Source organism: Populus nigra, chromosome 2, assembly GCF_951802175.1.
Source record: "Populus nigra chromosome 2, ddPopNigr1.1, whole genome shotgun sequence".
NCBI classification, from domain to species: Eukaryota; Viridiplantae; Streptophyta; class Magnoliopsida; order Malpighiales; family Salicaceae; genus Populus; species Populus nigra.
The window spans coordinates 48,671,749-48,696,720 of NC_084853.1; the positions used below are offsets into that span (position 1 = coordinate 48,671,749).

General features: G+C 33.4%; 1 long non-coding RNA gene and 2 pseudogenes across 5 annotated transcripts; 2 read left to right on the plus strand and 1 right to left on the minus strand.

Annotated features, from left to right (window-relative positions):
- Positions 1 to 5,915: 5,915 nt before the first annotated feature.
- LOC133682386 (U-box domain-containing protein 35-like) lies at positions 5,916 to 10,616 on the minus strand (annotated as a pseudogene).
- Positions 7,166 to 11,385, plus strand: LOC133682387 (uncharacterized). Of its 5 annotated transcripts, none has more exons than XR_009836674.1 (4): positions 7,166 to 7,307; positions 7,430 to 10,001; positions 10,112 to 10,753; positions 10,956 to 11,385. It is a non-coding gene; the product is annotated as an uncharacterized LOC133682387 (long non-coding RNA). The 5 variants fall into 5 exon arrangements; XR_009836672.1 differs by lacking the exon at positions 10,956 to 11,385 and having other exon boundaries at positions 7,430 to 9,556; positions 9,769 to 10,001; positions 10,112 to 10,549; XR_009836676.1 differs by lacking the exon at positions 10,956 to 11,385 and having other exon boundaries at positions 7,430 to 8,159; positions 8,742 to 10,001; positions 10,112 to 10,549.
- Positions 11,386 to 18,520: 7,135 nt separating this feature from the next.
- LOC133683178 (beta-amyrin synthase-like) lies at positions 18,521 to 23,753 on the plus strand (annotated as a pseudogene).
- Positions 23,754 to 24,972: the final 1,219 nt, after the last annotated feature.

A 24,972-nucleotide genomic window follows, 5' to 3' on the forward strand; every position in this document is an offset into this window, starting at 1 on the left:
TTTCTCTCCCAACAGAAATCTGACAACTCCCTCCATTTTGCCTCACGGTCAACTTATCTTGCCTGGCCTTTTATCCATCTGTTTGGGTGATATTGCTGGGCTTTGGGCTGGGAGCATGATTGTTTTTATTCTTGGGCCTGCTACCTATTGCGTCTGACTCATCAACTCATTTTGCATCTGCCTTTACTCTGCCTCTCTTCACCTGGTTTCCCGCCCTGCCCTTCCCTCTCAATTGAAGCCACCAATGGGAGTGCATCTTGCATCAACTTTGATTGATGAGAGTTTAGGTATGAATTTTCAGCTTGATTTGAGTCGCTATGCTAATCTATCTCTTTTCTTTACATGGTTTTGCATTCCTGCTTTCTCTCTTCTGCACAGTGGTGTAGCTCTATTGGAATTCAATTTACCGTCGTTGGTTTTTTATTATCTTCCAGGTTTCCATTGTTTTTTCTCACCCATTTTCATTTGAAAGTCTTTTTCCCATGTATTGTCCCGAATTTATTCATTTATTTATAGTTGAATTTAGCTCAGTGGTGTTATTTTCTGCTTTCTTTCTCAGGATTTCGGCTCTTTTGACGACCTTTTGCTGGCGCAACCACCTGATGTTCCATGGCTTTGGTTGCGTGATGTTGCTCCAGTTCGTGATTTGCGATTATTCTCTATAATTCGTAGTTTTGTTTCTTTTCAGAGACCCTGCTGATTTCTTTTTTTCTTTTTCTTTTTCTTTTTTGGGAAGCACTTTTTGATCAGGTTTAAGAGCATGTCTGAGCTTCCTCCTATTTTTGATTAGTGGTTTTATGATGAGTTTAGGAATGTTGTGTGTGTTTGATTGCCTTTGACTAGGCACGATCGAATAGCCCTTGTCAGGGTTATATGACCCTTCAGCTGGTTCTTAAGCAGGTATGGTTTCCCTTCACTGCATTCATTTTCGTATAGCTAGATGTTTCTCTCAAATGGTTTCGATATCGACTTTGCCTGGGTCCACCTTTTTTTGGCCTTCTGCTGTTCTGTTTCTTTAGAATCTGTCTATACAGACTAGTTTCTTGTGAATTAATGAACTGTGGTTTCTTTAGAATTTTTTTCGGGTCGGACATGATTCAATAAACTATGAAGTTACTGTTCATGCAATGATCTGTGAATTAATTCACCTGAAACTGTTCACATGAACAATGCCGAGTGAATTAATCCACTTGGCAATGTTCACTTCTTTAAGTGATCATTGTGTAGCGTGAATTAATTCACTCTATACATATGGCAATAGGCAAACAATGAAAAGTGAAAAGCAATAATTTTTTGCTTCACCAAAACCAACAGTATAAACTCAATTTTTAGTGGGACTCATCTCTAAAGTCTGTGTTCAAAATATTTTCCAAACGGCTATAAATTATGGTCGGAACAAAACACGGTTCCAACTACAATACCAAATAGTTAAATCAAAGTATCTACAAAAGGTACTCTAGCAATTGAGATTTAATTTGGACTCAAAAGGGCCTAATCATACAAAATAAAAGTTCAAAGATCAAAGTGAAAATTACAAAAAAAAATACAATTTTCCAATTCATAGTGTTATATGAGTGTGACGTTTTGAAAATGAAAGAGAATAAGAAAAAGGCAACAAAGCATTGAAGGCTTAGAAGTGAGTATAAATGAATAAGGTGTATTTTGGTAATTGAATAAAAATTGGTAAGTATAAATAGAAAAAAAGAAAGAAAGAGAGAACTAAAAATCTAGAGAGAGAGATGGCAAAGGGAAAGAAAAAGAAGAAAAAATAAAGAAAGGTAAAGGAATGAGAATAGATTTAGAGAAAATGAGTTTAAAGGTAAGATTTAGGTTTTGATATATATAAATGTTTTTTTGTTTAGCTTTAAATTATTGTTTTGTTGGATATTAGGGTTTTGAAGATTTTATTTTGAGTTGATTGATGGGTTGATTTGAATGTTATGGGTTGATTGTTATGGTTAATGAGTTATGTAGTTGATTTTGGAAGATTTTAGGTAAAGATAATGATTTTGAGTTATGATTTGTTTAAAGGATGATCTTGAGTTAGAAATCTTGATATATCAGTAGGTGATCTGTGGAAAATTTGGGTTTGAAGTTGAAGATGATGAAATTTCAGTTTGGTATCTCAAATTGTGAAGATTTCAGTTTAGTCCCTGAACCTTAGAAAAATTACAGACTGGTCCCTGGAGCACAATCCGAGATTTTGGACAGAATTGATGAATTATGGATAAAATTCCAGTATAGTTATGAAATTATGATATTTTCAGTTTGGTCTTCTAATTTGGTAAAATTACAATTTGACTCTTAAAAATCTGCTAAAATTTCATATTAGTCTCTGTAACATAATTTGAGATTCTGTACAAAACTGAGGATGGATTATGAGAAAAATTCCAGTATAGTTATGAATTTATGACATATTTATTTTGGTTCTTCAATTTGGCAAAATTGCAATTTGACCCTTAAAATTTTGACAAAATTCTAGATTGGTCCCTAGCTATAATATTAGCCTTTTCAAACTGTTTTGATGAATAATTGAGATTTATTTAGTGAATTATTATCAATTATTATTATTTGTTTTCTTATGAATTAGATTTCAGGAAAATCGTTTAATTTTTTGGTTTTTGAAAAGAATTACTGGTTTAGTTCAAAAACATACAGGGCTAAGAAATAGACCCTTAGTGAAGTGTATTAAATAGGTTGTACGCTCTTTTCGAGTTGTTTTTTAATATCTCTCATTTGTATTCAAATAATCTTGATATTCTGCATGTGGGACATCAGTAGAATTTCTTCTGGTATCTACTTTTGATTACTATTCATTTCTGAGTCACGTGAGTGGATAATTTTCCTTATGCATGAGAAATATTATAAATATTTGAGTTGTTAATATGAATTGGATTATGCTTCTTGATAATATATATTTTGATTATTATCCATGTTACGATAAAGCATGATCAATTGTTGATTCTTAATTTTTGATATGAACTAATATATATTTTGAATTGACTTCTGAATTGATAGCTTCTCATTTGGTTTAATATCATAAGTTGAGCATTGAGATATAAATATATTTGTGTTGATTATCATTATGAACCTATGTATGTCAATCAGAATACCTATACTAACATGGTAGTGTTTGTCTTTGTGCACATCGTATCTGAACCCTAGTTGGTTGGGGGAGTCACCAACCTGTGTGGACTAATTATCCCACAGCATGGAGCCTCATGCTCATTATATTTTATTTTTTTGAAGAGTTTTACCATATGATATTCTTGTTATGACCTATTTGAGAAACTTTCCTATAAGAACCTAAAGTTATAATTATATATATGTTCCTCATTGTTATATTACCTCATGTATGTATATTGAACGTTATCTACTAATTGAGTTATTGAACTCACCCTCTTATTATTTATTTTTTCAGGCTTATAGCTTGTTAGTAAGTCATTTTTGTTGGACCTTCATAACTTGCTTTTTTGGTTGAAATCCGTACTTTTTCGTTACGTTTAGTTAATGCTTCACAACTATGAATTTATATTAACTTTTATATTAAGATAATTAAATTACATTAAGAAGTTAGTTTTGTTATTACTGTTGTGTTGAATTCTGAATGAGTTATTTAAAGGTTAAGTTTGTATGTGAGTTTGTGTTCGTATAAGTATGAAATCCTGGAAGGAGACCTTATCTATGTGCCGGTTATGGATATGAAATTGGGTTGTGACAATGAAATAGTACATAATAAAAAAAAATAACTGATCTCTCTTCTGTATATTGTATAATATATGCCACGAACTATAAAAATAAAATAAAACATATTTGGATCATTCAAAACATAATATCTAAAAAGATGGGGGGCTAACATGAATGTTTTAACAAGATTTTCAATTTGCCCTCTTTATTATCCGAGATTTTCACTTCAGTTCCCTATCTTTCAATTCAATCATTTCTTCTAAAAAAATACAATCAGGATCTAATTTGAGTTCAAAAGATCAAATCATGCAAAATAAAAGTTTGAAAATTAAAATGAAAACTTTTAAAAAATACAATTCTTCAATCTATAATGTTACATGAAAGATTGCATAATAAACAAAAAAAAATAATTTTTTTTTTGTATATTGTATAATATATATTACAAACTATCAAAAATAAAATAAAACAGCTTGGATCATTCAAAACATACATGCATTATCTATATACGTCCTATCCAACAAAAAAAACAGCCTTAACTAGTTTCTTAATTTTAATTATAATTATAAAAAATATAAAATAAAAGGATTGATGAATTCACTGTGCATCAAGACACGTGTCTCTATTCATTCATTGGAGCAGTATTACGTCTACATTTTGCCTCACGGTCAAGTTACCTTGCCTGGCTTTTGTCCCATCTGTTTGGGTGATGTTGGTGGGCCTTGGGCTGGGAGCATGATTGTTTTTATTCTTGGGCTATTTGTTTCTTTTTCTTGGGCCTACGTCCTATTGCGTTTGACTCATCAACTCGTTTTGCATCAGCCTTTCACTCTGCCTCTCTTCGCCTGGTTTCCCGCCCTGCCCTTTCCTCTCAATGGAAGCCACCAATGGGAGTACGTTTTGCATCAACTTTGATTGGGAAACCTATGAATTTTCCAATGGTATGAATTTTCAGCTTGATTTGAGTCTGATTGGGAAACCTATGAAGGAGTCGCTATGAAAATCTATCTCTTTACTTTACATGGTTTTGCATTCCTGCTTTCTCTCTTCTGCACAGTGGTGCAGCTCTATTGGAATTCAATTTACCGTCATTGGTTTTTATCATCTTCCAGGTTTCCATTGTTTTTTCTCACCCATTGTCATTTGACAGTTGTTTTCCCATGTATTATCCCGAATTTATTCGTTTATTTAGAGTTGAATTTAGCTCTGTGGTGTTATTTTCTGCTTTCTTTCTCAGGATTTCGGCTCTTTTGACGACCTTTGCTGGCGCAACCACCTGATGTTCCATGGCTTAGGTTGCGTGATGCTGCTCCGGTTCGTGATTTGCGATTTTTCTCTATGATTCGTAGTTTTGTTTCTTTTCAGAGATCCTGCTGGTTTCTTTTTTCTTTTTTTTTTTGGAAGCACTTTTTGATTAGGTTTAAGAGCATGTCTGAGCTTCCTCCTATTTTTGATTAGTGGTTTTATGATGTGTATGTTGAGGAATGTTGTGTGTGTCACCAGACTCGGGCCCCAGCACCAAGTACAAACGTTGAACATCATCAGGGCTAGGAGCTTCTTCTTTCTCGACTTTCGGCCTATAGAAGAAGAATATAACTTTTCAGTTTTTCCATAAATAAAACCACTCGTGAGTGCGTAATTACATAATTTTTCCTACACGCGTAACAATAAGTTCCATAAATAATAAAAGAGAAAGAGAGACAAACCTGAATCTCAACCTGGGTCTCACTTTTAGACTTGACTTCTTCACCTTGACCCTTTATTTTATCCGTTTCCTTTTCTTGATTTCAAGTATCAGAAGAAGCTGATGAGTGCAAGACTGAGAAGTACTGGTGTTGTTTCTTGCTCTTTTCTTGCTCACTCTCTCTTTTCTTGGCCAGTTTGGTTAAGAACAAACGAGGGAAAAGAAAAATGGGGTTTTCTTGCTCTTTTCTAGTTACTGACGGAGAATTGAAAGGGAAAAAATAAGATCAAGTTCATTAAAATGTATGGATTGGTATGGTTTAGGACTTCTGGTACTATGATAAATGTGTGCAAGTGAGAATTTTGATTTTTCCCATTGTTTGCCAGATTTTCAGAGTAGAGTAAAATTACAGCATTTGAGTTATGCGAGGTATATATATGGTTTGAAACCTTTTGCTGATAGCAGAAAAGGTACCTGTCTGAAAAAGTTGTAAAATAACAGCATTTGAGTTATGTGCATGATATATATATACATTGAAAACCCAAAGCAACACAAAATTCCCAACTTCATGTTTCTGCTGTCAGGGGCTAAAATTGCTTATTGGATGGATTCTCTGTAAAAATGTGGCTGCAAGAAAACTACCATTGGCCTTCTTTTAGCTTTCTTGTGTTGGCTCTGAGAGTAAGATTTTTTGAACAAGTTAATAATAATTAAGGTGACCTTTAATTTCCATGTAATAACATAATCGTTTTCAGTACCTGCTTCTGCTTTTGTTTGCCATTAACTGCTTGATTGGCTCTTCGGGCTTCCTAGATTTCCAACTACAGTATTGCTCATCGCTTCCTGCACAATGTTTATCAACAATATTTAGAATAAAATCTAATATCCCCAGTTTAGTTGGGAAAATGGAGAATTTATATGCTTGCTACTACAAAACAATGATCATGTCAAATCTTGTGATGGCATTTGTTTAATACTTCTTTCTTGGAATTTCATGTAACAGTCCCTTTTCTTCCTCATTCTTTAATATTGTTGCCCGAGTTTGACTTTCAGTGGGTTCATAAGCAAAGGAATTGTGTCAGTACTAACCTGAGTTATTGAAACTTGACTGAGGTTGGTGGGAGTTGCAGAAGTTTGGCTAAGGTTGGTGGGGGTTATTGAGATTTGGCTGATGGGAGGAGTTATTGAAGCTAGGCTGTGGTTGGGAGAGGGGCCGAAAGCTTTAGCTAAAAAAAGGTAGTTCATCTTTTCTTCAGCATAATCTCTCAGTCTGTTGAGCTCTGGCAAGACTTCTGTGCCAAGATCTGGCCTGTCTTTCCGTCTCAGTTCTGCACATTGGAGTGCAAGCTTTGCAAAACATAAAGTCTCTTCAATTGGCCAATCAGGCACATCTGAGTCTAGAACTTCTTTGAGCGTCTCATTTTCAATTGCTTGTTCAACAATGTGAGTCAAGCCCATTGGTGGCTTGGCTGTTATGACTTGCAGAAGCAAGATCCCTAAGGAATATACATCAGATTTCACACCAAGCATTCCAGTTTGTTGATACTCTGGATCAATATAGCAGAAAGTTCCAGCAGCGGATGTCATGTGGTATTGTGTTACATTCTCAGAAGTTGTGGGAACAAGCCTGGCCAATCCAACATCACTAATCTTACTGGTGTAATTGTTGTCTAGCAAAATGTTTCCTGGCTTGAGGTCACGGTGAACCAGTGGCTCTGGCTTGGTCTGATGGACAAAGAGCAGACCTGTGGCTATCTCAGCTGCAATTCGGAACCGGATTTGCCAAGAAAGAGCTGGTGTATTCCCTCTCTTGAAGAGACAGTCTTCTAAGCTTCCTTTTGCCATGTATTCATAGACTAGAATACCATACTCTGGGCAGGCTCCTAGAAGCAGTACCATGTTTGGATGCCGTATTAAGCTAAGCACTTCAACCTGCAAGGTACAGACTAGATTTTCAATTCCATAATGCTCATTTTCTTCTCTTAAAAAACTGTCTACATAACTTCGATTCATATGCTTTGAAAACGTTATGCTCATTGTTGTTTTTCTCTTTCAATTTAGAACACTCAAGGCACTGCAGGTCAGGTGATTTTCAATAAGGTTTTGGTTGAGAAAACATCCATTTGATGCATTTACTGGTGTTTTTTTAATGGTTTTGATATGTCAAAGTCAAAATCATTCAAAAGCACCTAAAAATCATCAATCTGGTACCTTTTAGACAAAAAGCACTTTGGAAAAGCATTTTCAATCGCATTATTAATCAGTTTTCTTTGTTTCTCACCTCTCTTTGAAATTGAGACCTTCCTTGGGCTGCATCAGGACGTAAAACCTTGACTGCAACTGGTGTATGATCAAGATAACAGTTGTAAACTGGGCCATAACCTCCTTCCCCAATCTTCTTTGATTCCAAAAAGTATTGTGTTGCTACTTCAATCTCCTCAATACTGTATCTCCTGTATCTGATACCATGATAAGATAGATTATCCTTTGCTCGTTTCGTTTTTGCAGCTTCTTTGAGGGTTTTCTCTATGTTGAGTCTCCTTTGCGCTTCTATTGCAGCTCTCTTCTCAGCTTCTTCAGCAGCGTCTATGGCTTCTCTGCACCTGGCTTTCTCTTGCTCTATAATCGACAGTGCAGCTTCTTCAGAAAACCTAGACTCTTCCAATCTTCGTTCTTCTTCTATTCTCCAGCGATTCAGCTCTGTTGCCTATATACATACCATTTTAGAACCTACTGGGAATCTTACTAGTGCACGTAGAAAACATGAATTCTCTGTACCTTCCGTTTTGCTGTAAGTGCTTCTCTACATGCTGCGTTGTACAAGTCCATTGTTTGCTTCAACTCTAGTTTTAGCCTCCTCATCTCAGACTCCATGTCATCCTATATGTTTCAATTACAGATTAGGAGAAAGCATTTAGATCATGCATCTGTGCTTTATTATCACACTTTGCGCAGTCTTATTGACTTTAAAGTTAAAACAACAAATGAAAGGCTAAAGAAATCAAAATATAAAATTGCCTTTTCCAATCATGGAAAGATCGATGTAAGATTATGCTACAAGCCATCATATATAAGATGTTACTCTATCTAAATTGACCGAATAATCTTAGCTATTTTGCAGAATTCAGTGTATAACCCAAGAAGAAAAACTTAAATTGCATGTTCTTGACAATATTCACAGTGTAGCCTGAATCAAACAACTTGAGGATATGATCTAACTAGATTAATTTTCCTGTTAATAGGAAAAAAATGGTTAAAATAATAACTCTATTATTATACATCCTTTATTTCCTTAAGTGTTTACAGTGTTTGGTGGTTAGTTGAGCTTATTTACCTAATCATGCTATTGTCAAAACGGGTAATTGCTTACCAGGCTGTGTGTTGAACCAGTAAAAGATGTTCTGCCGCTATCTTGTGAAATTGATGAAAATCCCTGATGGTAATTGGGGCTAAAGAACTTTGGTCCTGATTGTATAGATGCAAAGCTAGTGTCTGAGCTAGTTGAAAACCGAGGGGTTGCTCCAGAATCCATGAAATCATAGGTTACAGAAGACATGCGGTCAGTGCTTGGCCTGCTGGAGCTGACAAATGATATGTCAGTTTCTGACATGAGATCTGCAAATGATTTTACACTATGACCCTGTCCTCCTCTTCCAAATGGTGACCTGTTGTTACCAACAATTGTATTATGTTCAGCCTTTGAACAAATTAAATCATAGCCAAACTTTAGCAATAAAAAAAATAATATATTACAAAGACATCCCAGACTATCACTCCATAAATATTTACTGATTATATATGCACGTTATATTATATCATGTTCACTGCCATCCCCTCTCATCTTCTAAAATGATTTGATGCATTCCTTACTTACCTGAAGGTTTCACCAACTGAGATACGAGGCTTGACTGGCATCGTTCTCTCTGTCAGCAGAAGACCATAAATTGGATTTTGGATTAGGATTAAGACAAAATAAAATGGAAAAAGGACCATATGATTGGGAGAATAAACCTTTTATGCTCCAAACATGTTTGTATAGTGCTTCAGAAGAATCTACCCTTGGACTATTTTGGTTCTGTTGGTTTTGTATTTGATCTAGAAGTGGGGAGGCGAATGGGGCAGGACGAGAAGCATTTCTCATTGTAGAGACCTTTCCTTTTGATACAACATACACAGTACAGAAATCAGGTGCCCCTCTTGACACAGTGCTTGGTACATCTGCCTTGAATTTTCTGTATAACAAAACCACTGGAGTTAAATGAGTCTGGTCGCTCAATGCACAAATACATCAGCAAAAAATGGAATTGAATTCTCAATTTTCATCTCTCGTGATTGTTATTGTTGATTATCTTTCCATCTGTATGTGATTTATCCTGACTGTTCAATGATTTGCTTATCAGATATTGCCAATCAAAGTTCAGAGTTGAGGAGAATATATAAAATTCTGCTAGTATTCTGAAAGTTGACCTATGTGAAAACAAAGTGCTTTTCATCTGAAATAGCACCAAAACTGATGCTGTTTTGAATGCTTTTCAAAGTTTTTGATGTGAGGGTCTCGAAACCATAAAAGAGGACCTAAAACAGCATCAATCCAAATGCATTTTGGAACACACCCGAACCACAATACCAAAAGGTGTACTCTTCAAGTAAAACTGAGTTCCTTCTGTTGGAAATAGTCTGTTCTTCCTGTTTGTACACAGATTGAAGGTAACCTGAATTTAAATTCTGGTGGGGTGTGTGCAGGTAGAGTTGCCAGGTCAGGAGGGGGCTAGGGACTGCAAAAATACCTCATAAATCCACTCCGTGATGGGGTTCCGAGAACCACAGTCTCGATTGCTGCATGGGAAACATATTCTGTTATTGCTTTTGCTATATCTGTGCTTTCAAGTGCAACATCAAGGCAATGTACCTGATACAAAAAAAAAAAAATAAATCTGTATGTTGAAATTGAAAGGAGAAAACAAGGTACATGTGCACATCTATCTGCATAAAGGCATGAGACATTGAAAAATGATGGTTTTCTTCCATTATTTTGGATGCTTGTGTTTATAAGAGAGATTCCTATAGATTTTAACTTCTTTTATTCTTCTCATGTTCTAGACATTTTCCATGCCTAAAGGTGCATATTTATATCGTGGAAAGGAGGAATAACAATGACAGGCTCAGAAACGTACATCTTTGCGAGTACAATAGCATCGAAATGTAAGGAAGAGATCCTTTGCCATCTTCTCAAGCTGCTGCTTCCCTGGTGAAGAATAATCACCAGGCGATCCATGGCCTGGTCGTGAAACAATGCAAACATGTGGAAGAGAAAGAAGATTAGAACATGAAACCTAGAACTTGAAAAACCACTTGAGAGATCAAAGGAGCTGTAAGGCATTGAATGTAAGCTGAGCAACCCCCTTTCAACATCATAATCTGTGATTATTCTAAATAACGAATCAGATAGAGAATTATAAATTACTTGTAACAAATGATGATGATGATTTATAAAAAACATGGATTAGAATAAGATTTTGGCCCTTGGAGAGAAGATTTTCCACAGTCCATTTCAATGCGTTTTGGCTCCCCTTGTCTTTATCTACAGCAACTGCCACCAGCCCATTTCCTTCTCCTCCCTTCTTGGTACCGTGTCCCTTCGAGAGCCACATTTGCTGTCTTGTATCTTCTCAACACAGAAAAGAATTCAAAGGACGGGAATCCGCAAAAGTGGTCAAGAATTCAAAGGCCTGTAATTGTCATCAAGAGAAGACCGCCTAAGAGGCCTTGAAACCTCTCTTCTATCACCCTGGATGTGCTCTGATGCTTTCTGGTCAAAGAGGAGTTTTAAGTGCTTTCTGAAGGGAAATGCCAATTGGATGCAAGCCTCAGTGTGTTTCCAGCAGAAATGACACCCCTCATATTCTCAGTCCCTGTTTAGAAGCTTGCCTATATTTAGTGATCGAGGGCCATTGATGAAGCTGTGCCATTTCAATGGACACACGATGTTACTAAATAAAGGATGGTCTTCGGTATACTTTTTTGTGTCCCAGCATAGCTGCATTGTATGATAACATATACATCGGGATTTTTTGTGTCCCTGCAACAAAAAAAATAAAACTTAGCCCTCAATATCTATTGAAAAACTAATAAAAAACAAGAAGGCATGAACTCGGGTTTTTTTTAGAGGAAATGGTGTGTTTTTATTCTCTTTCTGTCGCCATCCTTTTTCTTTTTCTCTTTTTTTTTTTATTTGATTGGAAATCCTAATCTCCTTTTCTATAACAATCTGGCATAGCAATTGATGGAAAAAAATTCTTATAATAAAAGAACTTGAAACAATACCAATAAAAACTAAACTGTAATTTTTAAATCTAATAACATAAAGGAAAAATGAATGAAGGACCATTGAATTGCACAATTACAATCCATAATGAGTCACGGGCAACAATCCCATAAACAATATTTTAGCCACATGTTCTAGGTAGTGTTTGATATTAAGATAACAGTTTATTTTTAAAGTGTTTTTTATTTAAAATTATATTAAAATAATATTTATTTTTATTTTTTAAAATTTATTTTTTATATTAGCACATCAAAAATATCAAATAATACCATAAAAGGTATTTTAGCCACGTGTTTTAGAGTTTTACTAAATCATTGACCCATGCTACATTATGGGCCAAGTCAAATCTTTCTTTAACTTAAAAAAAAGGTTGAGATGTTACGAGTGTTTTTTTTTTCTAGTGTAAAAAAATTAAAATTATGTTAGGGTTGACTCGGTTAACTTTACAGGTCCAAAAGCAATCCAGATGACTTGTAAAAACGTAGTTTGACTTAAAAAATTCCAAGGTGACATATTTCTTTAATATTATAGAAAACAAATAAAAATAAATTATGATAATGATAATCTTATAGAAAACAAATAAAAATAAATTATAAAACCTAATCCCTAATCAACCCAATATTAAAGGATAACATTGAAACAACAAATCAATTAAGGAAAGGACCTGAAAAGGCGACCTTAACTAACATGTAAAATCCGTGACTCAGGTCATAGGATCAAAATAACTATATAAAAAGCAAATCGGAACAAATTATAAAGTTTGATTCTTAATCAGCCTAATGTTAAAGGATGACATTGAGATTAAAAAGAGAGAGAAAGAAATCAAATAAAAACAATAAAAAAACAACCAAGGTGAACTTATCATATCCGTGTATTTAATCATAAGACTAAGATAACCTCATATAAAAAAAATCAAAATAAATTATGAACTATAGAATTTGTAAAAAATCTAATTAAAAAATAACACAAAAACTGAGTCAAGTCAAATTTGATTAACCCGTTAAACATTATTCTCAAATCATGAGACCGAGATAATCTAATAAAAAAACAAACCATAAAACTTAATTCTCAATCAAACATAATATTAAATGATGGAATTGATAAAAAAATCAATTAAAAAAAACTGAGTTAACTAGATTAATCCGCATAGCCTATGACCCTGATAATGGGACGGAGACAATCCAATAAAAAAACAAATTCAATGTTTAATGATTTAATCGTGTTTAAAATGCCAAAACCTGAAACCTGATTGTCATAAGTCAATTTTAGCTTCCCAATTTTATATATATTTTGAAAAATGAAAACAAATTAAAGTATTTGTATTTTTAGTTATTTTAGTTAATTTTAATCATTTCCTTATTTTCTTTCTATTTTTTTTTTAATTTTTGTGTGTTAAAAACAATCTTGAATATCATGAAAAATACAAAAATACAAAAAAAATATAAAAATACAGAAAATATAGTTGGGATTGAAATTAAACCTACAGTTAAGCATGAAGAGCAAGCAAAATTGAAGTTTTCTCCGAATTCCATCTTGGAAAATCAAATTAGGAGTTGGATTGATTAAAATTATATAATTCTAGAAATCAAGGATGAATTTGTAACAAATAATTAAATTTGAAGAAATAAATTGATTCAATTAGAAACATAATAAAAAGAAAAATATAATAGTATATTTGAAAGTACGGTTGCAGTTGCTTTTCAGAGTGTTTTTCACTCGGAAATATATTAAAATAATATATTTTTTATTTTTTAAAAATTAATCAAAAAATACTAAAAAAATATTAATTTAAAATAAATAAAAAAATAAAAAAATTTCAATTTTTTTTAAAAATACGTTTCAAAAACAAAGGTAATTAAGATTAATTGAAATTGAAATTGGAAAGATAAATTGATACATATAAATAAAAAGAAATTATAAAATTAAATATCTTAATCGAATGAAATTAAAAAACTCAAAATCTATGAACTGTAATTAAGAGTAGGAAACATTCCGAAGATCAATTATCTTAGTTATAATTTCATTTCAGTCCCATTTGTTTCACTCCAATCAATTCAGTCCAATTAAATTGAACTAATTCAATTTAACCCATTCAGAGCATATTTTCGGTCTGATTTTGTCCAATTGATTTAATCTAGTCGAGTATCCAAATTAAACCCCAAATACCAGCAAAATAAACCCAGATTCTAATCTCCCAATTCCATCTCTAGGAATCAAGTCCCATGAATCATTCAATACTGCATTAATTCCAGATTTTCTCTCCTACAAAGAAAGGGTGGACACTGGGGAATTCAAAAGGGGAAACCAGGGAAAAAAACCAAGAAACAACAGCAGAGGACAAGCCTCCCACGGAGAACAACAAAGAAGTCTGGAAATGTTTCCAGATTTCAACCGACCCGAGAGACCCACATCACCATAGCCATCCTTTCAAACACAAACCAACACCATACCCATCAGATCACGAGCTATCTCCACCATATCCCAGCCTTTATAAACATCATCCTCTTCCTTTCCTTCCATTAAACCCAAAACAAACAGCACCAGGGAGAGGATAAAAAATATTCATCCTCTATTCCTCAGGAACGAATACTGGAAATTTCTCCAGTTTCTCCCCCACCCGTCCCTTCTCTCATTCAATCTCCTCCATGCCTGAAACCCAGTGCCTACCCTTCATTTCCACCAACCATGACCCACAGTGCTCATTAACCCAGCCAATCACTAGTGAAAAAAACCAAACCTAAACCCCTCTCCCCTGCCGCTATTGCCCTCACTTTCTCATCCTAATAGACCGGTGGCCACTGAATCACTACAACAGCAGCCCTCTCGTCTCCTTCCAGCAACCAACAAACCCAGCAAATCATCTCCACTGCCCCTAACCTCTACTGCCCAGCCACCCTCCTTTCTCTTACCATTAAATAGCCACCACTGAACCACCGAACCGGCCATCATCATCAACCTCTCTTTTACCCACAACCACCAAATCTCCCTTTTGGCCACACATACCCAAACAACAAATCACCCAAACAAAACCTGTTACTGCTGCCTCCTTCTCCACAGATACCCACGACAGTAACCCCAAACACCCACGGTTGCCACTCCCTCCAAGCCCACGCCCACGACAGCACCGACCTCAGCCAACGATACAGACCAGCCACCACCCGAACCAACCCAGCCGTGAACTGGTCTGACCTCTTCCACGAAATACAGAAGCCACGCCCACAGACCCATAGAATAATAATGTTGACCTTCGGGTCTTTTTTGCAATTCACCTAAGTGAACGGGAAAAAGATCAATTCAAGTTTTAGCATCCTTAAAGGTTCAACTTTCACTTAAAAAAAAATAAAACTTGATTAACACATTTTCTTTTAAATAGATCAATATTCAGATTTTAAATTAAATATAAGTTATGTTCATTTATAGAAATTTATGTGAAAATTCATTTTTAAAACTTAACTCATCACATCAATAAATTATAAACGGTAATATTATTTTTAGCTTTTGACAAAATAATTAGAAATTAAAAAAATGATCTTACAAAAAAAGTGAAAAATTAATTCTACAAACCATAATTTTAAAACAATTTAATAGTTGATCTGATTTAATAATTTATTCATAAATTAAATAGGTTGACTTGAGTTAGCTTAAAAAAACATAATAATAATAATAAAATTTATTAATCACATGCAAGAGCCGGTTAAGAAGAAGAAGCTCATGTGACTTCCATTGCCAAATTGACTTAATGAGATGAGATTTATCTTCCACTCACTCGGATTTGAAATATTTTTGATTGAGTTCAAGGCACAGAGAACAATAGAGAGTAGTTGAGAAGAATCTTGTCCTCGCGCATCTCCTACATTCCAAAAGCTAGAAGTACAAACTATGTACCATCTCCCATTAAAAACATTAATTAACCCGCCCTGATTCGTTTTATGATAATAAGATATTTTAATAAAAAATAAATCTAATATTAGAAAATAGTATTAAAAAACCATTGAATGAAAAAAAGCAAAGAAAAAAATTATTATTATAATGAATAGTAGGATACAATAAAACCTTTTATTTATTTATTTTAAATTTAATTAATTATATAGATAGATAGTCTTAGAGAGAGAGAGAGAGAGAGAGAGAGAGAGAGAATGTGGAGGCTAAAGATCGCAGAGAAAGGGAGCAACCCTTACATATTCAGCACAAATGATTTTGTTGGAAGGCAGATATGGGAGTATGATCCGAATGCTGGAACTCCTGAAGAGCGTGAACAAGTGGAAGAGGCTCGCCGGAATTTTACCAGAAACCGCTCTGAGGTCAAGCCCAGCTCTGACCTTCTTTGGCAATATCAGGTACGAACTCCATGTATCAATTATTAACAACAACAACAATATTTTTTTTAACCACGGATATTATATGATGAGTTTCTTCTTTCTTACATTATTTATTTATTTATATATATTTATTTATTTATTTATTGTGGCTTACGATCAAATAAAAAAAAAAAGTTTTAGGGGACAGCGAAAACAGCTTTATACAAGTCTCATCGCATTCATTTTTTTCCCTCTTAATTACTGGCCTGACTTGTAGATTCTGTGCAGGATTGAATGAATCAACCTAGTTAATTAATTAACATTAAACCTCCAAATTAAGTAGGTTATAGAATGACTATTGATGATATGCATGGACCCATTCAACACTTTTATTTAATTTCATGGAAATTATTATTTTTTAAAAAATAATAATTTAAATTCAATTAAGACAAACTAATTTCCTAATATAATTCTTCTTTTTCTTATTAATATTTTTCATTTTTTTAAAATCTAATTTTTTATTCTTTATCATCCATTTAATAAAAATCAAAAGCAATTAGAACACTAAATAAAATAAACAATTTAAAATAAAGATAAAATATCTCTAATTAAAATTCTATCCTTCTTTGGCAATACCAGGTTCGTGCTGTATATCTATATATTCTATCCTTCTAATAATTTATTTACTATTTAGTAACCATAATAATTCCAATAATAATACTATTATTATTTCTTTTTTTTTTTACCATATATATATATATATATATATATATATATCACCATGGTTGAAGAGACTGATTATTAATACTAACAGTTTTTAAATGAATTTTTATAATTTTTAAAAATAAAATACAAGAAAATATATCTCTTTATCTTTATCTTTTTTTTTTCAGGATAATAATCAAATGCAACCTCACTTGTATAATCATCTTTGGTATTGCGGTAACTGTTGTGGTTGTGGTTTAAAAAATATTCATCCTCTATTCCTCAGGAACGAATACTGGAAATTTCTCCAGTTTCTCCCCCACCCGTCCCTTCTCTCATTCAATCTCCTCCATGCCTGAAACCCAGTGCCTACCCTTCATTTCCACCAACCATGACCCACAGTGCTCATTAACCCAGCCAATCACTAGTGAAAAAAACCAAACCTAAACCCCTCTCCCCTGCCGCTATTGCCCTCACTTTCTCATCCTAATAGACCGGTGGCCACTGAATCACTACAACAGCAGCCCTCTCGTCTCCTTCCAGCAACCAACAAACCCAGCAAATCATCTCCACTGCCCCTAACCTCTACTGCCCAGCCACCCTCCTTTCTCTTACCATTAAATAGCCACCACTGAACCACCGAACCGGCCATCATCATCAACCTCTCTTTTACCCACAACCACCAAATCTCCCTTTTGGCCACACATACCCAAACAACAAATCACCCAAACAAAACCTGTTACTGCTGCCTCCTTCTCCACAGATACCCACGACAGTAACCCCAAACACCCACGGTTGCCACTCCCTCCAAGCCCACGCCCACGACAGCACCGACCTCAGCCAACGATACAGACCAGCCACCACCCGAACCAACCCAGCCGTGAACTGGTCTGACCTCTTCCACGAAATACAGAAGCCACGCCCACAGACCCATAGAATAATAATGTTGACCTTCGGGTCTTTTTTGCAATTCACCTAAGTGAACGGGAAAAAGATCAATTCAAGTTTTAGCATCCTTAAAGGTTCAACTTTCACTTAAAAAAAAATAAAACTTGATTAACACATTTTCTTTTAAATAGATCAATATTCAGATTTTAAATTAAATATAAGTTATGTTCATTTATAGAAATTTATGTGAAAATTCATTTTTAAAACTTAACTCATCACATCAATAAATTATAAACGGTAATATTATTTTTAGCTTTTGACAAAATAATTAGAAATTAAAAAAATGATCTTACAAAAAAAGTGAAAAATTAATTCTACAAACCATAATTTTAAAACAATTTAATAGTTGATCTGATTTAATAATTTATTCATAAATTAAATAGGTTGACTTGAGTTAGCTTAAAAAAACATAATAATAATAATAAAATTTATTAATCACATGCAAGAGCCGGTTAAGAAGAAGAAGCTCATGTGACTTCCATTGCCAAATTGACTTAATGAGATGAGATTTATCTTCCACTCACTCGGATTTGAAATATTTTTGATTGAGTTCAAGGCACAGAGAACAATAGAGAGTAGTTGAGAAGAATCTTGTCCTCGCGCATCTCCTACATTCCAAAAGCTAGAAGTACAAACTATGTACCATCTCCCATTAAAAACATTAATTAACCCGCCCTGATTCGTTTTATGATAATAAGATATTTTAATAAAAAATAAATCTAATATTAGAAAATAGTATTAAAAAACCATTGAATGAAAAAAAGCAAAGAAAAAAATTATTATTATAATGAATAGTAGGATACAATAAAACCTTTTATTTATTTATTTTAAATTTAATTAATTATATAGATAGATAGTCTTAGAGAGAGAGAGAGAGAGAGAGAGAGAGAGAGAATGTGGAGGCTAAAGATCGCAGAGAAAGGGAGCAACCCTTACATATTCAGCACAAATGATTTTGTTGGAAGGCAGATATGGGAGTATGATCCGAATGCTGGAACTCCTGAAGAGCGTGAACAAGTGGAAGAGGCTCGCCGGAATTTTACCAGAAACCGCTCTGAGGTCAAGCCCAGCTCTGACCTTCTTTGGCAATATCAGGTACGAACTCCATGTATCAATTATTAACAACAACAACAATATTTTTTTTAACCACGGATATTATATGATGAGTTTCTTCTTTCTTACATTATTTATTTATTTATATATATTTATTTATTTATTTATTGTGGCTTACGATCAAATAAAAAAAAAAAGTTTTAGGGGACAGCGAAAACAGCTTTATACAAGTCTCATCGCATTCATTTTTTTCCCTCTTAATTACTGGCCTGACTTGTAGATTCTGTGCAGGATTGAATGAATCAACCTAGTTAATTAATTAACATTAAACCTCCAAATTAAGTAGGTTATAGAATGACTATTGATGATATGCATGGACCCATTCAACACTTTTATTTAATTTCATGGAAATTATTATTTTTTAAAAAATAATAATTTAAATTCAATTAAGACAAACTAATTTCCTAATATAATTCTTCTTTTTCTTATTAATATTTTTCATTTTTTTAAAATCTAATTTTTTATTCTTTATCATCCATTTAATAAAAATCAAAAGCAATTAGAACACTAAATAAAATAAACAATTTAAAATAAAGATAAAATATCTCTAATTAAAATTCTATCCTTCTTTGGCAATACCAGGTTCGTGCTGTATATCTATATATTCTATCCTTCTAATAATTTATTTACTATTTAGTAACCATAATAATTCCAATAATAATACTATTATTATTTCTTTTTTTTTTACCATATATATATATATATATATATATATATATATATATATATATCACCATGGTTGAAGAGACTGATTATTAATACTAACAGTTTTTAAATGAATTTTTATAATTTTTAAAAATAAAATACAAGAAAATATATCTCTTTATCTTTATCTTTTTTTTTTCAGGATAATAATCAAATGCAACCTCACTTGTATAATCATCTTTGGTATTGCGGTAACTGTTGTGGTTGTGGTTTAAAAAAAATTGTTTTATAAAAAGTACTTTTAATTGATGTTGGTTTGAAAAAATAAGTGTTTGGTTAAAACTGTAGTTGAAATTGAGGTTGAAGAAAAAGTAGTTTAATGTGTTTGGTTAAGAATGCTTTTGAAATTGAGGTTATAAAATAATTTAAAAAATTATATATTAATATTGATGGTTTTAAATTTAAATATTGTAGAATTAATTACTCCTATTACATCATGAAATAAATAATATTTTATATTAAATATTTTTTTTTATTCCATTAAACTATTTATAATTCCATTACGTACAAAACTCATCTGATAAGAACTACAGTTTTCATAATTTTTTGAGCGTGTAATAAAATTAGATAAAATATTATCAGGTATAAAATTAATATTACAATGCAAGTGAATTTAATTCACTTTAAACTAGTTTTTTTTTTAAAAAACTGTTAATAAAATTAACACACTGAAAAAAAAAAAAAAACTGTTCACGTTAAAAGTGCAAGTGAATTGCACTGTTCATTGTTTTCTAAGTGAACAGTGTATCAATGTACATTGTTCATGCTAATTGTACTGTTCAGTGAACAGTACAATTAGCATGCACAGTGCGTGAAAAGCAGGAATTCCTTGCTTTTCATCACCTACGTTTCAGATGCAAAAATCATGTGGGACCCATAAACAGTAAATCACTTTTTTTTCATTATCAAACAGCTACAAACTGCGTTTTAATTAAAACGCAGCCGTAGCCTCGTAAACTAGAAGCTTGCTGAAGTTGACCAATAATTAACTGCAGTAAAAATATGCTAGGGTAACATTTTGCAAAAAGGGCTATAATTAAGTGAAAGTAAAAAATGAATGGTCCATGCAGATTCTGAGGGAGAAAAATTTCAAGCAAACAATTCCTGCAGTGAGAGTTGAGGATGGTGAGGAGGTGACATATGAAAAGACCACAACAGCATTAAGGAGGTCAGCCAACTTTCTTTCAGCTTTGCAGGCAAGCGATGGCCACTGGCCTGCTGAAAATTCTGGGGTCCTTTTTTTCCTTCCTCCTTTTGTAAGTATCTTTTTTTTATATCATTATGCTAATTCATATTTTAATAGAGTAATTAATACTATATATGGATGGACTTTGGCAATTGAGAAATAATTATCCAGGACAAATAATATTGTAGGTGTTTTGCTTCTACATTACTGGGCATCTCAACACCATGTTCCCTCCTGAGTACCGCAAAGAAATCTTTCGTTACATCTACAATCATCAGGTCATTAATTTCATCAGGTATCTAATTAATTATGCAGTTTTAACATATTAATTAACATGATATGTTGCAGAATGAAGATGGTGGGTGGGGATTGCACATAGAAAGTCACAGCAACATGTTTTGCACAACCTTCAGCTACATTTGTCTACGTATGCTTGGGGTAGGGCCAGATGAGGAAGCTTGTGCAAGAGGAAGAAAATGGATTCTTGACCGTGGTGGTGTCACTTCCATTCCCTCTTGGGGCAAGACTTGGCTTTCGGTATCGATTTTTTTTTTCTTTGGGTTTTTAGACAATCACTCAAATATTTATATATATACTAGCTAGTCCAATTTATGATTGATAAGTGTAGTATAATAATGTTTCTTCTTAATTTTGTTGTAGATTCTTGGTCTGTTTGACTGGTCTGGATGTAACCCTATGCCCCCAGAGTTTTGGATTCTGCCTACGGCCCTTCCTGTTCATCCAGGTAATTAATTAGCAAAATAGTACATTTCACTGTTTTTTTAGCTTGATTTGCAAGTTAATAATGCTTATTAAAAAAAATGCAGCAAAAATGTGGTGCTACTGTCGACTGGTTTACATGCCAATGTCATATCTCTATGGAAAAAGATTTGTTGGACCAATTACATCTCTGATTCTATCACTGAGAGAAGAACTGTACCTTCAGCCTTACGAAAGTGTCAAGTGGAAGCAAGTTAGACATTTATGTGCAATGGAGGATCTTTACTATCCACATTCCTTGATTCAGGACTTCCTTTGGGATAGTCTGTATTTGATGTCTGAACCTCTTCTTACTCGCTGGCCCTTTAACCAGTTGATCAGAAAGAAGGCTCTTGAAGTGACAATGAAGCACATTCATTATGAAGATGAGAGCAGCAGATACATTACTATTGGATGTGTGGAGAAGGTGCTGTGCATGCTTTCATGTTGGGTTGAGGATCCAGATGGTGTTGCTTTCAAGAGGCATTAGGGTTCCTGATTACTTTTGGGTTGGAGAAGATGGAATGAAGGTTCAGAGCTTTGGTAGTCAGTTGTGGGATGCTACGTTTTGTTTTCAAGCTTTGTATACTAGTGAGCTTGGTGAAGAAATCAAGCCTCCACTGGCTAAATCTTTCGATTTCATCAAGAAATGTCAGGTTGTGGATAATCCAGCAGGTGACTTCATGGGAATGTATCGACACATTTCTAAGGGATCATGGACTTTCTCTGATCAAGATCATGGTAGGCAACTTTCTGATTGTACTGCAGAAGCTTTAAAGGTTAAAATGACATCGGCTATATTAATTTTTTTAAAAAACATTTTTATAAAATAAAGTGGCACTGATTGTCATCCTCTTTGGTTCAGTGTGTTCTCTTTGCTCAAATGTTGCCTACAGAATACACTGGTGAGAAACTGGATCCTCAGATGATTTTTGAAGCTGTCAATATCATTCTTTCACTACAGGTGAGTGAGTGATTGGTTTTACCTTTTTTGTCTTATCAAATTTTCTGTTCTGCACTTCTCTTTCTTTCAAAGAACGGCATCAGAATTTTTATCTTCATCCTTAATTTAATTAAATTCAGGGACCAAGAGGTGGTCTTGCAGGCTGGGAGCCTATTCGCGGTGAAATGTGGTTAGAGGTAACTTCTATGCTAATATCTTTTCCTTGTCTTTTTAAAATCAAAATTGTCTTCAATTAACTCCATCATATCAACCGAATTGTTTTTTTTTTTTTTTTTGTGTGTTCTTAGAAACTCAATCCTATGGAATTCCTGGAGAACATAGTCATCGAGCACGAGTAGGAATTTTCATACAATCTTTTTTTTTTATTTTTTTATTTTGTACTATAAGTATGAAATTTCTCTGGTTCTGATTATGTATATGTTGTCGTACAATGCAGCTATGCTGAGTGCACATCATCTGCAATCCAAGTATTTGTGATGTTTATGAGGATGTACCCAGGACATAGGAATAAAGAAATTGAGACTTCTATTGCAAGAGCTGTCGAATATCTCGAAACGATTCAAATGCCTGATGGTTCATGGTATGGAAACTGGGGAGTTTGCTTCATTTACGGCACATGGTTTGCACTCGTTGGGCTAGCTGCTGCTGGAAAAAACCTACTCTAACAACCTAGCAATGCGTAGAGGCGTCGATTTTCTACTCAGGGTACAGTCTCCAGATGGTGGCTGGGGTGAGAGCTACCTAGCTTGCCCAAACAAGGTAATTGAATTCATTTCTGCAATTGAATTATGCCTAAACAAGAGGGAAAATACTTTGATTAAAGATTAATGCTGTGCATCATTTGTCAGATATACACACCTCTCGAAGAAAACCGATCAACTTATGTGCACACAGCTTGGGCTATGCTTGGTTTGATTCATGCTGGCCAGGTCAGTTCCTTATGTACTAGCTAATCTTTTCCCAGCTGCTTTGGTTCTGCATGCACATTATGTTAATTTTCTTTCGAAATTTCAATTCATGTAGTGATCTTTCTGTAATTATTAACTTCTGTTTGAGATAGGTGGATAGGGATCGCACTCCACTTCACCGTGCTGCTAAGTTGTTGATCAATTTTCAAGCCGAAGATGGTAGCTATCCTCAGCAGGTATCTTGTCATGACCTAGATATTGTAAAAATATATTCTGATAAGGCTATTGTTACTCCCATTAGCTTGACTTTTCCACTTGATTTTGCTTAATCATTGTCTGAATTTTCTGCAGGAAATTACTGGAGTTTTCAAGAATAACTGCATGTTACACTTCCCTATCAATAAGAATGTTTTCCCCTTGTGGGCTCTAGCAGAATACCGAAAAAACGTTCCATTGCCATCCAAGAAGCTTTGAATCAATCAATGGATTTTGTAGAACAAGATATAGATATATGAGTTCGTTTGTGTAGAAAAGCCGGAAAACATAGTCATCGAGCACGAGTAGGAATTTTCATACAATCTTTTTTTTTTTTTTGTTATTTTGTACTATAAGTATGAAATGTCTCTGGTTCTGATTATGTATACTTTGTTCACTGATGGACTCGATCTATACCATTGTTTACATGATTATTGAATTATATTCAAATTTTTGTACGAGATTCCTAGGCCAGTTCTATTGAGAACCATCATCTGCTACATGAAAAATCTAAAATTAGGCTCGAAATTTCATGTTTTGCCAATTTCCCTTAATTTTCTTATTCGGGGGTGTTTTTTCTTTAATATTGCCAATATATATATATATATATATATATATATATATATATATATATTTTGTTTTTATTTTCAATAAAAAAATTCAAAAAATTTGATATGATATAATGTAATGTAATCTAATAAAATATATATAATATGATAAAAGATGTAATGAAACATAATGAGATGTTTCATCGAACAAAACTTATAGTGATACAACGGAGATTTTGATAGTTTCATTTTAGTCCTAGTAATCTTTGAAAAAATCATTGTAGTCCCCATGTTTTATGTCTATTTATAAATAGGCTCTTCTTGTATTTTATAAAAATAAAATTTAGTCCTTTTGATGAAGAATATTTTGCGATTAGATGCATGAACAATAACACAAATGTAACGGTTCACTACATAACTTACTCTTTTCTTAATGCAATACTTATATAATGTAATGAGTCAACACAATTGTAATATTTTTTTATTACATTATAATATTTTTTTTAAAAAATACACAGAATATAATGAACTATACAGTACCAGTGATCAGTCACTTCCAACAATTATTATTAAACCACCAAAGAGAGTTCATCAATACAAGATCCACACCCTCATTCACTCCTTTACCGCTTGACTACTAGGTGCTTAATAAATTAGCTTGTAACTTGTTCATTCATCGCACCTTCTATATTACGATCGAATCAATTTTTATTTAAATGTGAAAAAATATTAAAAGTATTAAATTTTTTCTTACAATATTATTAAACTTGATTAAATAGATGAATATTTAAACCTCCCTACTCAATTCTTTACCTAACTTAAGTTACCAATTAAATCGTGTGAGAGTTAACTCAAATTAAATCAATTAATTTCATGGGTCTAAATGCAAT